Here is an 11263-nt window from a genome sequence, read left to right as displayed (position 1 = left end):
TCACTTCATAAAGTGGCTAAAACTCGATGCTTAGCCCCCCTCCAATGTGTGTGAGGTCACCTCTTGGTTGTGTGAAAGAGGAAAACCATAAAAAAAAAGAGGAAGAAGAAAGAAGAAGAGAAAAAGAGGGAGAGGAATAGGGAGAGAGTGATGCAGAGCATCCTAAAGATCTGAGCTTTGAAGACGAATTGGATTCAAATCCAATTCCCAAGATCCGATCAATGATGTGATCCATGGCAGATTCAATCGTGTTGGACTATTTGGGTCTAATTAGATCTCTGACAACCCAAATCCATATTGAATATCATACTTCAAATTCTGAGATATTTTGTAATTATCTTTTCAAAGATTGTATTTTTGCTTTTTTATTCCATTTTGTGATATTAAGGAATCATATTAAATATATTTTTATTTATTTATTTATTTATTGGGTGTTGGATTCTACGAATCTGGATAGTTTTGGTACCCTGTAGGATCTCTTTTGTGGCACTAGAGGGTGTATGGGGTATTCAAGTAGTTTTTATTTTTTATCTGCATTTTATTTTAATGCATTTTTTAGCAGGATCCGGATTGTATGATGTTTGGATCTTGCCCAAGATCCAAACCATGTTGGATCCATTTGGCACTACTTTAAGTGGACAGTCCTGACCCTCATTTGAATCCCAATTTGACTCAAAAAATCAAATGGTTGTTGGAGGGTCATAATAACCCTTTTCAAATATTGCAAACTCATTGGTCCAAGAAGAGGTGACACCTCATTGGCTCAGTGAGAAGTTAGCCTCTTGTCCATATGCATTTTCATTAGGCCAACTTAAGGTGCAATGAGAGTTATGATTTATTTGTTATATGCTCTCTCATTGGCCTCAAGGGACGCTGCCTCTCATGTGGCTAATGGGAAGTCTTGCTGCTCATTAAATCCCAGCAGAAAAATGGTGGAGGAGGTCTTTTGGCTTCTATCTTTTGGAAAAGAAATTCGAAAATGGTGTGGCAAGAGAATGTTTGAAAGGTGAACACAGTCCTTGTATTTTGACCATATCTCCCTTTATACTTGTCTAAATTGCATGATATTTAACTTGTTGAAAAGCTAAGATTCTGATTTACAAGTTTGTTGTTTACCATTTGGCTTGGTTTGGCTCGATGAAGTTGCTAAAGTCCTTGTCAAGTTGCCTACTGACGACATCAAGGAAGAAGGTGGTGCAAAGCCTTGTGTGGCTATGTGTGTGAGGGTGTTGCTGGTCGTGTGATCAAGGTTTGGAAACCTTGGTGCTGGTGTTTGAGATGTTGGAGACGTCAAGCTGATCGTGGTCTGCCATTGAAGCTTGTGTTCATTTTGTGGCTGCAAAGAAGATAAAAAAAAACTCTACTCTTGTTTTTCTCATGTTTGAGTTTTTTGCGATTTCTGCAATTTATGAGTGATTGTAGTTTCTGGTTATTGTGGCATGTAATAACTGTTGTCTATGATTCATGAATGAAATTCTCTGATGTTTTATGTTAATGGTTAGTTTCAAAACTCTTTTTTTGTCTATGATTCATGAATGAAATTCTCTGATGTTTTATGTTAATGGTTAGTTTCAAAACTTTTTTTTAGAGTTATGTAACTTGTGGTTTGCTTACACTTAGTTTCTGTTCAGAAAGAAGTTATTCTATTCTCGAGTTGTTTGAGATGACTCCAAAAATTGATCGTATCAGCCTGAATACTGGTCAAACTCTGATGTTTTTTTACTTTCTGGAAAGCTAAGACACCGACCTACAATATTTATGTTGATGTCGTTGTATGATTCATTTATTTGTATCCTTAAAAATCATTGTGACGTTTTGGACAGACATAACTCTTTTGTACCCTATTTAGTATAGAACACTCCTAAGAGTGCTTCATATTTTCTGGTTATTTTCCTATTCCCTACATGAAATCATGATTGGTTTAGTTTTTTGGAAAGTTAAGATGTGGGTCTATAACTTTCATGTTTAAGATTTTTGGTGAATCATCCCTGAAGTGGCTTAAAAGTGTCATTCTTTTTTAGTCTGCAAAAATCTATGAGTAAAAGAAATCCTGTTATAGTTTTCTGAATAGTTCTTCGTACTTGCTAGATATTTCTGTCATCCATGCTTAGTTGCTTGATCTAAAACCTGTTCTGAATAGATATCGCTCTATCAGATTTTCTCATGTTTTGAGTTTCTACTGAATCGATTGTTTATTTAGTGCAAATCCTGCTTTCTTTTCTATATACTTGGAACTTCATTTTCTAATTCGCTTATCCTCGAAAAGAAAATACAACGGAGTAAATTAATCATAAATCTTGGAATATTTACCCAAAAATTACAAGTTTTGGTGTTTTGGAAAGATCACAAAGTGATCTATGATTCATCTGTTCAGAGTTTCCTGAAATTCTTTCGCCTGAAGGTTCAAAAATCTTTTTAAAGATGACTAATTACTTTTCAGTTAGTATGTCGAAGACTAGTCCCATCGGTTCAGAAATCTGCTCGTGGATCGGATAATCCAGATCTGATTTATGAGTTCTTGCATTCGTTAGAAAGGTGTTCTTTTGTTGCACACTTTCTGTGTTTATTGTTTCTATCGAAACAGATGATTGTTATCTCTATACAACCCGTGTTTGAGTCCTGTTCAGACTTGACAGACTGCCTTTTTGAAAGCTTCTGCGCATGGAGATCCGTTTGGATCTTGGATCATAAAATTGACCCGTTGGTCAAGTTTTACATCATTTGGTATCAAAGCCTCCATTGTTGCCATCATTTGGTATCAAAGCTTCCGTTGTTACCATTATTTAGTATCAAAGCCAAGTTGTTGGGCTTCTTAATCTGACACAATCTATGGGTCTTGAAGTCAAAAAAAAAATAGATATCATTCGCCATGTATGGGCGAACATGATGTAGGAGTCAAAGAAAGTATAGCTCTGAAAAGGAAATTTGTGACCTTAGGGATGGAACTCGAACCCTGTGGTGTAAAATCGAAGATCTAGGTCGTAGAATGGAGGATTTTACTAGGGAGCGAGAGAAAGCATCTGAGCGAAGTCAGCGTGGTTCCTGAGGAACACGTGTGACACATTCTTATGACTGATGAATTTAAGTCAAAATGGGATAAGAAAGCTAGGTTTCTGTAAAATCAACTTCATGCATAGCAGAACTGAATTATAAGGATAAAATCAAAACTTTGTAAACTGGAGTTAGAGAAAGAGCTTTGGCACATATCGAAACAACTTCGATCCTTGAGTTCTCATAGGCAGTCTGATTCTGTTAGTGGGTCTGACCCACATCAGTATTCATATTCATGTAGATAGATGGATCCACCCAGAAGATCTAATTGGGAGTCTCATATGCCAAATCTGAAAGCCAATTATGTGAATTCTTTGCATAGAGAATAGAGGCAGAGTCCTCGTACGCATGCCTAATCATTTAGGCCCCGATCTAACCCCACCTTATTCAAGAATATTAATGCTAGGGTCAGGTTAGAAGAAACCTCGTATGTGAGTTGCGAGGACAAATAAAATTTTGTTTCTTATGACTTAGAATCTCTGAAAATTCAAAAAGTCATAGGTGACGATTTTGAAATTGATTCGGATCACAAAAAAGAGTCCCAGTGCGATGAAATCAGTCACACTCATGTCATTTCCATAAAGGATCCTTCTGAGGAGCCTTTTCATGAAGTTGTAGGTGACCCAATATTTGAAATTATTGAAATTGAGAAGGAAACCTCACTTGAACTTAAGGTTGTTCCTATGCATGAATTTATTGTTAAACCAGTTTTAGAAAAGATAAATGAAGAGGAAACTGCCCATGATAGAGAGTTTGATGATTTATTCGACATTTCTTCACTTTCTGACGTAGAAGATCGTGAAGAACTAACTCACATCATTTTTTACAACCCTTTATTCATTGAGAATCCCGAAGGTTGTCTAGACTTGGTTGACGACAACTTCATCTTTGATAATCTGCTCTATGGCAATGTTGATAAAAAAGCCAAAGATAAAGAGACATTTGTGTGTGAGGATGTCGTCGATGACTTCACATGTCATTTATGAACCCATTTCTGAGGAAAATGAAAAAATTAAAACATCTATTAGAGAATCCAAGGAAATACAAGTCAATGAGCACTTAGATATTGAAATTTCTCTTAGTGCACCATTAGAAAATGTTGAGCCTCATGTGAGCCCTAAATGTGATTTGGGTAAAGTTGAAATGACAATAGTGCATACTCTAAATTTATTTTGAAACCACCAGAATTTAGTAGGTAATGTGGAGTCTGCATCTTTCATAAATTTTAATAATAAGTTTGAATTTTTGCTTTATTATGTTGCTTGCAAATTGTTTGGTGATTGTCCATATTTCTATGCCAAAATTGACATTTTGAATTGCATGATACATAGAAATTTATCACTCACTGATCCAAATTTTGTTTCTATCATTCGAGCTTTAATGCATGGATAAGTTATAAAATTTTCTGTCATAGATGCTTGTATGCTTTCATCACATTTTTCTGAATTCCATTTTGCTAAGAATAACGAAATACATTGCATAAAATATTATTCTCATTCTTATATAAAATTGCCTTCCTTGCATAGTTTAGTTTTATGGCTTTGGACAGTGTCTGCACTCATTATATTTTGAACTTGTGTAGGGATTATGGCATGGCGCTCGAGAAGAACCAAGCTCCGAGGATGAAGCCTTTCAACTCAGGGGAGAATGATGCAAAGCATTTTGAAGATCCGAGCTTTGAAGATGAATTGGATCCAAATCCAATTCCCAAGATCTGATCTATGGCAAATCCAATCGTGCTGCACTATCTAGGTCCAATTGGATCTCTGCCAACCCAAATCCATATTGAATATCATACTTCAAATTCAGAGATATTTTACAATTATCTTCTCAGAGATTGTGTTTTTGTTTTTCGATTCCATTTTGTCATATTAAGAAATCGTATTAAATATATTTTTATTTATTTATTTATTTATTAGGTGTCGGATTCTACAAATCTGGATAGTTTTGGTACCCTGTAGGATCTCTTTTGTGACACTAGAGGGTGTATGGGGTATTCGGGTAGTTTTTATTTTTTATCTGCATTTTATTTTAATACATTTTTTAGCAAGATCCGGATTGTATGATGTTTGGATCTTATTCAAGATCCAAACCATGTTGGATCCATTTGGCACCACTTCAAGTGGACAGTCCTAACCCTCATTTGAATCCCAATTTGACTCAAAAAGTCAAATGGTTGTTGGAGGGTCATAATAACCCTTTTCAAATGTTGCAAACTCATTGGTCCAAGAAGAGGTGACACCTTATTGGCTCAGTGAGAGGTTAGCCTTTTGTCCATATGCATTTTCATTGGGCCAACTTAAGGTGCAATGAGAGTTATGATTTGTTTGTTATATGCTCTCTTATTGGCCTCAAGGGAGGCTGCCTCTCATGTGGCTAGTGGGGAGTCTTGCTCCTTTTGAAGCCTCTTAAATCCCAGCAAAAAAATGGAGGAGGTCTTTTGGCTTCTATCTTTTGGAAAAGAAATTTGAAAATGGTGAATACAATCCTTGTATTTTGACCATATCTCCTTAGATACTGGTCCAAATTACATAATCTTTAACTTATTGGAAAGCTAAGATTCTGCTCTACAAGTTTGATGTTTACTATTTGGCTTGGTTTGTCCCTGTCAAGTTGCTTGCTGATAGCATCAAAGAAGAAGGTGATGCAAAGCCTTGTGTGGTTGTGCGTGTGAGGGTGTTGTTGGTCTTGTGATCAAGGTTTGAAAACCTTGGTACTGGTGTTTGAGACGTTGGAGACATCAAGCTGATCGTGGTCTGCCATTGAAGCTTGTGTTCGTTTCTTGGATACAAAGGAGATAAACAAACTCTACTCTTGTTTTTCTCGTGTTTGAGTTTTTTGCAGTTTCTACAACTTATGAGTGATTGTTGTTCCTAGTTATTATGGCCTGCAAGAACTGTTGTCTATGATTCATGAATGAAATTCTCTGATGTTTTATGTTAATGGTTAGTTTCAAAACTCATTTTAGAATTTTGCAACTTGTGGTTTGCTTACACTCGATTTCTATTGAGAAACTAGTTATTCTGTTCTCGAGTTGTCTAAGACAACTCTAGAGAATCGATTGTATCTGCCTTGATACTGGTCGGATTTTGGTATTCTTTGGCTTTCTAGAAAGCTTAAACACTGACCTACAATATTACTATTGATGCCATTGTATTACTCGTCCATCTGTGTCCTTAAAAATCATTGTAAAGTTTTAGATTGATAGAACTCTTTTGAACCCTGTCTAGTACAGAACACTCTTGACAGTATTCGATATTTTCTAGTTATTTTCCTATTCCTTAAATGAAATCGTGATTGGTTTAGTTATTTGGAAAGCTAAGTCGTGGGTCTATAACTTTTATGTTTAAGATTTTTGGTGAATCATCTCTGAAGTGGCTCAAAAGTGTCATTCTTTTTTAGTCTACAAAAATCCATGAGTAAAAAAAATCTTATTAAAGTTTCCTGAATAGTTTTTCGTATTTGCTGGATATTTCTGTCATCTATGCTTAGTTTCTTGATCTAAAACCTGTTCTGAATAGATATCGCTCTGTCAGATTTTTCTCATGTTTTGAGTTTTTGTTGAATCGATTGTTTGTTTAGTGCAAATATTGCTTTATTTTCTATATGCTTGGAACTCTCTTTTATAATTTGCTTATCTTGGAGAAGAAAATACAACAGAGTAAATTAATCATAAATCTCGGAATATTTACCCCAAAATTACAAGTTTTGGTGTTTTGAAAAAATCACGGAGTGATCTACGATTCATATGTTTGGAGTTTCCGGAAAGTTCTTTGTCTGAAGGTTCAAAAACATTCTCAAAGATGACTAAATGCTTTCGAGTCAGTCTGCCGAAGACCAGTCCCACCGGTTCAAAAATCTGCTCGTGGATTTGATAATCCAGATTCGATTTTTGAGTTCTTGCATTCATTGGAAAGGTGTGCCTATCTTGCACACTTTATGTGTTTATCGTTTCTATCAAAACAGAGGTATGCTACCTCTAATCAACCTGTGTCAAGGTCTTGTTAAAACTCAACAGTCTGCCTATTTGAAAGCTTCCGCGCATGGAGATTTGTTTGGATCTCGAATCTTAAAATCGACCCATTGGTCGAGTTTTACAGCATTTGGTATCAAAGCTTCCGTTGTTGCCATCATTTGGTATCAAATCTTTTGTTGTTTCCATAAGAGAGTGAACTAAAAAACAAAAGAGCAAAATAAGGGGGGGTGGGTCCCTCCGCCCTTTTTATAGAGCATTGAGGTTAGATCAAGGGGCTGGAGAAATTCTCAGTCATTGATCTAAGTCTCTCTTTTCTTCTAATTTTTTTTAAGTTTCTTAATCCATTTTTTTTTCTTTCCTATTGCCTTATATATATATATATATTCTTCTTTTTTAGCTTATGTTATTAACGCATATAATTTACTAAAATGGCACCTTTTTATGGGGTTTCTCTTTTATACTTTTCAATTGTGTATTTTTTTCTTTTTCCTTTCTTTCCATATTCATTTTTTGTTCTTCTTTGTTATTCAGCCCATCCTAGAAGATTCTAGGATGGGACGTCCCCCCCCCCTTGGGAGGGTTTCCTAGGGTTTTAGAAACTTTTGAATTTTGCCTCTAAATTTTAGCTTTTAGAAACTTTTTAAAAAATATTATTTTAAAAGCTTTAAAATTCTTCTTTTCAATTTAACTTTGAGGTGCCACATAGGATGAGCCCCATAGAGGATGTTCCACCTATTGACTTTTATCTCTTTATACAATTTGATAAAATCTCATTTTCCATTTCATGATATTTATTTTATTAATTAACTTTTTGGTATTTTGGATTTTAAAATTTTCTAAACTATATTTAAATTTTAAATAGAATAACATTACATGTAAACTAGATCATTTCAAATTCTTATAAAATTCTCTCAAATTCTCATTTGTTATAATTATTTAAATTATTTTCTCAAAAATATCATTTTTACTCAAATTAATTTTGAGTGTGATTTTCATTAGGGTCAGTAGGACACTTAGTCATTTTCATTTTTTTGCAAATTATATTTCAAACTCATGAAACTAAATTCAAATTTATTGAAATTACAATACATACATATCAAATTATCCTAAATTCATCTGAAATCATATTTGACTTTATTTTGATAAAATTTATCAATTATTTTATTAAATTCCATCTTTTTCATAAATTTAATTATGAATGCAAATTTCATAAATATCAACTTGAATCAACTTTAATTTTTCATAAGTTATTTCTTATAATTCATCTTAGTCTAATTTATATTTTTATACTTCTTTTTTATAAAATTCATCATTAATATTATTTTACTCATTAAAAATACCTTAAAAAATCAATGGTGTTACCTCTAACTTTAATTTCAAATTTCAAATTCAATTTCAACAAAAATTAAAATTATTGTATAGTTCAAACTTGAATTAATATTCAATTAAGTTTTGATTTAGATTTGAATCAAAGTCAAATCTAATTATAATATTCATGATATATTTATTAAATTCAAATTCAAATTCAAATCCAAATCCGAATTCAATTTCTTAAATCAAAATTCAAATTTGATAAAACTTTAGAAATTGAAAGCGAAATTTAATGAGACTCTAAATTCAAATACACTCAATTTGAATCTGAACTAATATTAAAATTCAAATTAAATTCTATTTAAATTCAACTTAATTCCAGATTAAATTTGATTATAAATTAAAAACCTTATTCAAAATAAATTATCAGCTTAAAATTTATTCTAAATTCTAATTAATGCTTGAATTATAATTTAATTCTCATCTTAATGTCACATAATATTTTAGCCTTAAATTCACTGTTATTTCTCATAAAAATATAAAAAAAAATTACAAATTTTTTATAATTATTGCTTGAAAGATAGTGTCGTACCAACGAACCAACCTGGTTCAAGGTCAGTTGCCACCCCCACTAAATAAATAATTTCTCAATACATATTGATCGATAATGCAAGAATTGTATGCAACCATTATGTTTTTCTTTTTTACACAGAGCACTTGGTGTTTTTGAACGGAGACTTGGACGCGCTGGTCTTCACCTGCCGTATCTTTCACTCAATCCCAACCAAAGAATCTGTTGGGTGAATAAAACACACTCACTGTGTTTAAGTGCAATCTAAATCCAAAAACCCAGTGGATCCCTCTTTGGGGAAAAGGACATATCACACATTTAAAATGTTGTTCATCTTTGTCGTCCCAAATGATACCCTTTGGCTAAAGAGATATGCACCAGAAACTTCACGAAGAAGACAGAAATACATAGAAAACTTCCAGCTACCAAAAATAAATGCATTTACTTTTTTCCAACTGTGTGCCACTTAGACAATTCCAAGGAGAGCCGTGGAGCACACTCCTTGACCTATCCACAGCCAAAACCAATTTGTCAACGTACAACTCTATACACGCATATGACACGCTTTTTTCCTTCATCACAAGTCACAACGCGTCTCCAAGGTCCACCAAAACCATATTACAAGCTTGAAGCTTTGTTTTTCCCAAAACTTTACCCTCCACCTTTAATTTGGCCTCTTTAATGTATTGCCGACCGGACCTGATAAAAGTGATTGAACGAGTCAACTGCAGCTCATCAGGGATCCGCACACCCAGTTTGGTGGATCTGATTCGAATTAAAAAGATGAATTCAAGGTGCGCATTCTTGGTTGCGAGCCAAAGAGAACCGATATACGTTTTCAGGCTGAGAAGGAGATAGTACCTCCAAGGTAGTTTTCCTCGTTTGCTTCGTTTAAAAAAAAAAAAATAGGGTGGCACGGGTAATAAAAAAAAAAAGGAAGTAAACTGTAGAGACAAACAGTTTTGCAACTCTCTCTCTCTCTCTCTCTCGATCTCATCCACCAAAGTTGAACAAAAAATGAAGAAAATTGAACCGAATTGCCAACAACCATTCATTTATACCAAAGTGGAAAAGATTATCAAGCTAAACAAAGAAAAAAAAGGTCTTATTGTGCTTCATATACACAATGAAAGAATTGGATTTCAACACAATAAAAGAATTCTGCAACATTAAGGGGACCGTATGTCTAGAACAAACGGGGCTTGATGGTTAGAGGGCTGGTGACTTCATCGTCGCCGTATTCCGTCCAAAACACAGGCCGTGCAGGCACGTTGAGATCGAACAGCGGGCTCTTGGAGCAGACCAAGCTGCCGCTGATGGAGTCCGAATTGGCGGTGGTGGTGGGTGCGGAGGCAACACCACCATCCCAATGGCAACGCTTGTGGCCACCGAGGGCCTGGCCGGTGGGGAAGAGCTTGGAGCAGACGGAGCACTGGTGGATCTTGGCTACCTTGGTGCGCTCAACGGGTTGGTCGGTGGCGTCCGAGGAGGCGGTCTTCTTGTGGCTGGCTTTGTGGCCGCCGAGGGCTTGGTAGGATGGGAAGGCCTTATCGCAAACCGAGCATCTATAGGCCAGGATGGGTGCTGGTGCTGGTGCTGGGACAGGAGGAGGGGTGCTGTTGGCGAGCATGACGAGGCAGAGGGCCAGGTACTCCTCTTCAGATCTGGGACGCTTCGAACGCTTCCCCTTCTTCCATGAGTCGAAGTTGGGGGCGTATTCCTCTGAGGAGGTGGTGGTAGTGGTGGTGGCGGTCGTCGTGGAAGGTGGGGAGGGGAAACGATGGTGGTCGTGGGGTAGAGACAGGGCCTCAAGTGCAGCCATGAGAGTGCTCAGAGTAAGAAGAAGACGGAGAAGTTAAGGAGTACAGAGGGAGGGAGGGATCAGAAGAATAGGAAGAGAAGATGTGAGTGAGGAGTTGGGATTGGGGATGTTATTTATATGGGGGAAGGGGAGATGGCGGTTGAATTGGAAAGGAAGTTGCCGAGTGAGAGAGGTGGGGAGAGTGTGGGTCAAACTTGGGCTGTTTGCTTAGGACTGTTCGTTTAGGACGTCATGTTCTATGTGGGGATTGTTTGTTAGCTCTCTCTCTCTCTTTCTCTCGTTCTTATTGTTACTGTTGTGTATCCGTAGCTTCTATAATTGCTGTGGTGGGGAAGTTTGAAACTACTGCATCTTATCTTTCCTTCTTTCACCTTCGCTTTTCTTAATTTATTATCTTCACATTTGGAAGAGTCAATTACCTTGTAAAATTTGATGGCCTGTGCTAATCTGTCAATGACGTCATAATATTACCATTATTGTTATTGTTAGTCTGCGGCTGCTACTACTATTATTTTTAAATTGTGATTATTAT

At 35.8% G+C, this 11263-nt stretch overlaps 1 pseudogene across 1 annotated transcript; it reads right to left on the bottom strand.

The window, feature by feature from the left end:
• Positions 1-9936: 9936 nt before the first annotated feature.
• On the bottom strand, positions 9937-10813 carry LOC149837346 (zinc finger protein ZAT10 pseudogene; annotated as a pseudogene). The gene has a single exon (XR_016432103.1). The product of XR_016432103.1 is annotated as a zinc finger protein ZAT10 pseudogene (transcript).
• Between the last annotated feature and the right edge of the window lie 450 nt (positions 10814-11263).

The sequence above is a fragment of the Nuphar pumila genome, chromosome 5, assembly GCF_984573655.1.
Source record: "Nuphar pumila chromosome 5, dmNupPumi1.hap1.1, whole genome shotgun sequence".
In the NCBI taxonomy this organism is placed as follows: Eukaryota; Viridiplantae; Streptophyta; class Magnoliopsida; order Nymphaeales; family Nymphaeaceae; genus Nuphar; species Nuphar pumila.
Note: the sequence above shows the minus strand (reverse complement) of the source record. Positions and strands in the feature narration are given on the sequence as shown.